Source organism: Simochromis diagramma, unplaced genomic scaffold (genome assembly GCF_900408965.1).
Source record: "Simochromis diagramma unplaced genomic scaffold, fSimDia1.1 OVJJ01000334.1, whole genome shotgun sequence".
In the NCBI taxonomy this organism is placed as follows: Eukaryota; Metazoa; Chordata; class Actinopteri; order Cichliformes; family Cichlidae; genus Simochromis; species Simochromis diagramma.
The window spans coordinates 4504269-4510268 of NW_024386764.1; the positions used below are offsets into that span (position 1 = coordinate 4504269).

Genomic DNA, 6000 nt, shown 5'->3' on the forward strand with positions numbered 1-6000 from the left:
CTTTAAAATATCCATCAGTAATATAAACTTTGGACTGATTGTTCAACACTTGATGACAAAAAAAGGACCAAAAAAAGTGTTGAACTCATGTACAACTAAAAAACAAACAACAAAATAAATATATCAATTATTCTAAAAGGCCATAACACATCCCTGGGGTGATGTCACCGAACATCAGCTAAATTAAAAATCCACATCTGCAGAAGCTTCACGTGAGATCACTACTTTACTCTACTTGAAAAACAACAAGGAATGTGTTTCGGGATAACCACAAAGGAAATTCAAAGGCTTGGAAAAACGTTTTACGACATCTAGAGGATGTTTTTTACCACTTTAAATGATTTGTCAAAGACTCTCAAACTGCACAATTTCCCAGTGATTTCACAGGATAATAGAATGACAGGTATGCTCATAAACTAATGTAAGAATAAAGTTTGAAGTCTTACTTTATTAAAGTCAGAATTCAAACTTTTGCTCCCAGAATCCTGAACAGAAATGTCATACCTCCAAAGTACTTTTTTTTTAGCAGCCCTAATTCTCCTCCATAATGTCCAGATGTATGTGCAGAAATTACTTAATGGCCATTTTCAAAGCCATAGGTCAATGAACAGGTGTCAATGGGATAAATAAATCCTATGTAAATAAAGGTTGAATAAAATAAGAAAATGAGTATAAAAGCCTATCAGACTCCATAAAAGCTTTCACAAACCATTCTGTCCTCTGTTTTAAAAATGCTAGGGCAACAGTAGAATAACCTCATTAGTGTCTAAAGGGAAATCTACAGAAAAGATTAGCATTTATATTTGATTATTGTGCCAGTCCTATTATTAATAATGCATTTGCTGAGATGTTAAAGGCTTCTGCGTAAACTTGGCCCAAAACGACGCTGTAATTATTTCAATTTGCAAAATGAACTTCGAAAACTAGTAATTTGCTCTTTTACGGTATTTATTAAAAAATTAAATACTGAAAGTCTTACGTCAATCCTAGTTTGACGTAAGAAGCTCAGACAGTGTTTTCACTGATTTCAGCCGGTTTTTGCTTTAATGGTCCAGAATCTGGCAGCTGGTTTAATTACCTATCGGTGGCCATTTTGGCATACATATCCTTAAACAATAACCTAAGCTTTGTGGCTGCTACTGCAGAGAACAACACTTGTTGTTGATGGAGTCTTAAAAAAGCTGAAGGGATCAAGTATGTGGATTGCTGATGTATAACTTGGGTGTGCTGATCAGTATCCACAAACTGAGTGAAAAGCATTTACTTAAGACCTGCAGATAAAACGGGCATTAGCATAGATTACCTTGCGGTAGCCCCTGATACAGCTGGATTTCATGGGTTTCGCAGAGATTTATCAGTATGGATTTTCCTTGTTATATGCTGTAAAAAATTACATATTTCTTGTAAGTCCTCAGTTCTCAGATATATGTTCTCTGTACAAATATGTCAAAAGCCAAAGAGCTTGTTTTTGCTTTTCATCGATCATACCACTGAACTTCTTTCCATGTTAACCTAGATTGCCAGATTCCAGTGAAAAACTCAGCTGGAAAAGTGAGAGAATGTTCTGGCTGACTGGAAATGAGGTGCCATTATGGCTTTGCTTTTCACTGAAACCTGCATTTACAAGTCTAACTGCAGCTTGGAGCTGTTATAGCCACTTGCACACCAGACCAATTTCAAACCAGATGAAACATTTGACAAGTGACGTGGTGACCATGTGAGGTCCAGCCCAAATCAGACAAACCAAAGCCAGTCTGGCAGTGGGGTTTTCAAAATAACCTTCGCTCCTACCTTTCATGTGTCGTCTATTCAGTTGGTGATCTCTGACGTCAAGTTAGATAGACGTGCGCAGAGGCCACACAAGTCTATAATGAGAAATATAATGTAGATCAAAATACAGGCTCTTTATATTTACAGTATGTGTCTGATTTGCATCTAGAGTGACTTCTGTGTTCTTTGGAAGAGTAAGTGTGAATGCCTTGGTGAACGCAACACATTCAGTGTGTTTAGGAGTCTGGATCTGGCTTATAAACTTGCTTTGCCTCACTGTTCATTTAAAGTGCATATGTATGACCTGCTAGATATAATCTTGTTTGAGCTTGTATATTTTATTTAATTACATGACCGACCCTTGAATGACTGTATACTGCTGAAAAGAGAAGGCAGTGAGGTCTGCGATCCTTATCCATCAAGAGAAAGCTGTTGGCCAAAGACCTGAGAAAAAGTTCCTAGTCTGACGGCAGTTAACTTTACAGTCAGAAGCTAATTCAATAAAGATCTTTTTCATCCAGTACTCTATAGCTGAGCCTAAAATGAGAGCGGATAGGAAGACAGTAACCCAAGAGCTGGGAAAGGGTGTCTGACCTGCCACATTAAAGGCATACTCAGACTGCCGTCAAACGGTGTTAAACAATCTTCTCTCGACCCCTGGTCACGTACTATACTGGCCATGAGTGAGTTGCGCCGTGACCTTTGGATACCCTTTTCCTCTGTATTAAAAGTCAAACACAGTTTTGAACATTATGTCTGACTGGAACTGAATCATCAGTTTTTCCATATCCAGATTAGCCATAAGCACTATATATGTTAAAAATCCCAAGAATTATAATTAAACCCCCAAAATCAATAAGTAGAATCAAAGCACTTGCAAGTAAAGTTACAACATATTTAATGTTGCATAGCACCAGAAAAAAAATGACTTATTTCAGTGACCGAAAAACAACACGGCCGACTTTACTAAACTGAGGTTTTGGTATTTAATTCTGCCTTGAGGTAAATTAATAGCTGATCCAGAAGCAAAGGCATTTGAAGGTCACTGAATTCATATTGTTAATTTATAAAGTTTCTTTCTCAATTCAACAGTAGTTAAACGAATTTTTACAGGCAAAGTATCTCCTGAACAGAGGTCAGGGCTCTGTTATATGAAAATGTGGATAGAAATGCTTATATATATTCCAAATATTGTCCCACTTGCTTATTTTCAGCAGATTAGACATGTGGCCTTCTTGTTTTCAGACAGCTGACAATGAATGAGCTAAACAACAGCAACAGCTGGTTACAAGCTAACGTTATGCCAGCTAATGTTAGGCTTGAGCAATGTTCCCTCTAAGCTGCACGCATGCGCAATTGCGCACTGCTGGCACGGTCTCTGCGCACAGATAATCAACGACGCTGACAGGCTATGACAGTGTCCTTATGTGCCAACACCGGTGTTTTAGCTAGCAAAGCGGCTGTGGAGTGAAGCCACGTTAATGGCAATGTGTACAACCATTGGAGATGTGAGCAGGACAGACGGAACAATTGATGGAAAAAGTGTGGACTTTATACCAGTTTTTCAATTTTGTTGATAGGCCACGTAAAACCAGAGTTATGATAACAATATATGCAATCTTTGGTTTTCTTCCTGAAGAAACGGTAAAAACGGCGTTTTATAAGGAAAACGCTTGAAAGCACTCTCCGCCTGTCAGCAAAACCAAAACCAAAAAAACCCCACCCTTTCCTATTGGTTGAAAAATTTACCATGCGGACCAATCAAAAAATGATATGGCAACATGGCATTTAGTTGTTTAGGGTGGAGGAAGTTTTAGGAGTGACAGCGGTGTTTTGAGATGTGAGAGATTTGCGACATTTAACGCAAATCTTGTGTAGTTAGTGTGTAGTGTAGTCAATAGTTTTGTTGTGTGTGTCAGAACAATGAGGCGACTGCTGAATGTTACAGGTGTTACAGGAGTGATACATCTCCTGTTGTCAGGCCTGCAGGTATCAGGTTGTTGTTCTCCTTTATCTCATAGTGGACAGAAATTATTTTTTGGAGTGGCACAAATGATTTGTGTGGCATCAGATTTGATGCTGAACAGCTGATTGTTCTGTAAATAGTTTTAAATGTTTATTAAAAAAAACACCTTGGCTGCATTTTTAGGTAAACAGCTGCAAAAAACTTTGTTGTTTGCATAACTCAGTTACTTTTTTGAAGAAGTAACTATATAATTAAATGTCCAACATTGGTCATTATATTCTGTATTTTGCAGACAGAGAGTTACAGGACTCTCTCCCAGACCACAGACTCATACTCATAATACAAGTCAGAGCTTTATAACAAAAAAAAAAGAAAGTTGTGTTTTCAAAATTGGAGTTCAAGTTATTTTTTTACTTCCAATAGTGTTAACATGCTACACAGGTCATGAACAGGATTTTTGTTTTTAATTTTCATTATAAGTGGGCTTAAGCAGTTAATTAAAAGTAGTCTAACATAAATGTAAATGCTGTAATTTGCTTATTTTAATAAACCTGTGTAACTTGGATGGATTCGATGCTGGTGTGACGACAGTGCACACGTCTGCTGTTGCTCACAGTGGTCCAAGGGACCGCTCAGGGAGTTTGTGCGTTCGCTCAGACACATGAAAAATTAGAGGGAACATTGGGCTTGAGTGTCCTAAAAAAACACATTACTTTCCCCATGATAAACAGGTTGATCACATTCTCATATCGTGTGAGAGTTTATCAAATGTTTATTAAATGTTAGATTCTCTTCAAAGAAAGTTGCACTAAAGCCAGCTAACAACAGCAAAATCAGCAGCTAACAGAGGCTAACAGCAGCTAACAGTGACAGAAACAGCAGCCCTTACCGACAACAAAGTTCAGGATATCCTCAACAACTCACCCCAGCATTGCTTCCATTAGTCAGAAGTGAGCTTTACATTCTCATTGATTCATATCAGTTGCTTTACAAATTCCACGGCCGCCTCCAGAACATGGACAACAGCTGAGGGACACAGCGGTGGAACAGCTTACACTCGCTACAGATGAACGACAATAGAATTATGCCAGAAGCTTGTCGATTGCTATTACAAGGTTGAGGTGAAACTTGCTAAGGGGGATTTAATCAAATATTAGTGGGAGTATGTGTATAAATGTGAGTCTGTATATATACTTTTGACTTTGTGTCAAACTTGTGCACACAGTTCTTGCTTTTTAAAGTCATTACTAGATGGCCGTACAATCACTTCACCCTGGAAAAAGAACAGTTCAAAAGAAACCATTAAAAGCCCCAAATTATGGTGATACACTCATGCCCATGTTGAGTGTAGACAAACTTCTGACCACAATTTTCTGTTAAATCAAATCAGTGTAATTGCCCTCAAGTGCAATCATATCAGGTCTGAAAATATCTTAAAGATGATCAAACTTTATGTCTGTATTAGGTATTTATGAAAAAGTAAAAGGAATCTGAACTCTGCCATATACAAGCTATCTTTGGTTAAAAATACTTTTGCAAGCACTGTCAAAAACACCAGTAGTATAATATACGATAAAAAAAAAAGGTTTGTCTGAATGGAGGTACTATAATTGCTTGAGAAGGGGCAGAGCACCGTCTTTGCCTGGCTGGGTGTGACACCCTAACCAGGCTTTTACGGTAGGAAGGAGTGAAGCACACCAAGGTTTATCACCATACTGGGATCCCGAGTTTAGCAGTTTATGGTGCTTTGCCCACACTCAATCCCTGCACCTCCAGCAGCTAGGGTATACTGCAAAACCATTTTCATGGAAAAGCTGTTAAACTGGCCAGGGTACTGATGAGAAACATTGTCAGCATAACATATTTCATAGCTCTTTTAAATGCCATGAAGTTGCACTGATGTGTCGTTTCTCCCATCTCTACTGTGGCAGAAATCTGCAACATCTCTCGGGCTTCGCCACAGTGAGCATCAGTTCTTTGCCATCTCTCTCAAAGACACCGTGTCTCATGATTTTGCTTAGTTTGGTTTCCATCATGTTCTAACAAGTTAGAGCTGTTAACGCTAGAAGATTAACATACTGTATTTTTATATAGACCCCTTTATTGTCTGATCTGTTCAAGAAACTGGAGAATAATTTTTACATCTCTTTCCTCTCGATGTGTCAGCTGGTCTGTGAGGGGTCTGGGTGAGCTTGTTTTTGCACGGTCTCCCTGTTGCTATGCAGACGACCTTTTGCTTTGGCTAGGCCTTAGCCGCCATCCTT

General features: G+C 38.5%; 1 long non-coding RNA gene across 1 annotated transcript in view; it reads left to right on the top strand.

Moving 5' to 3' along the window:
* The window catches only part of LOC120733941, a 23623-nt gene extending 19284 nt beyond the window's left edge, over positions 1-4339 (top strand). Inside the window, exon 3 of the long non-coding RNA XR_005695921.1 lies at positions 4328-4339. This is a non-coding gene — a long non-coding RNA (uncharacterized LOC120733941). The remainder of the gene's footprint in view (positions 1-4327) is intronic.
* Positions 4340-6000: the final 1661 nt, after the last annotated feature.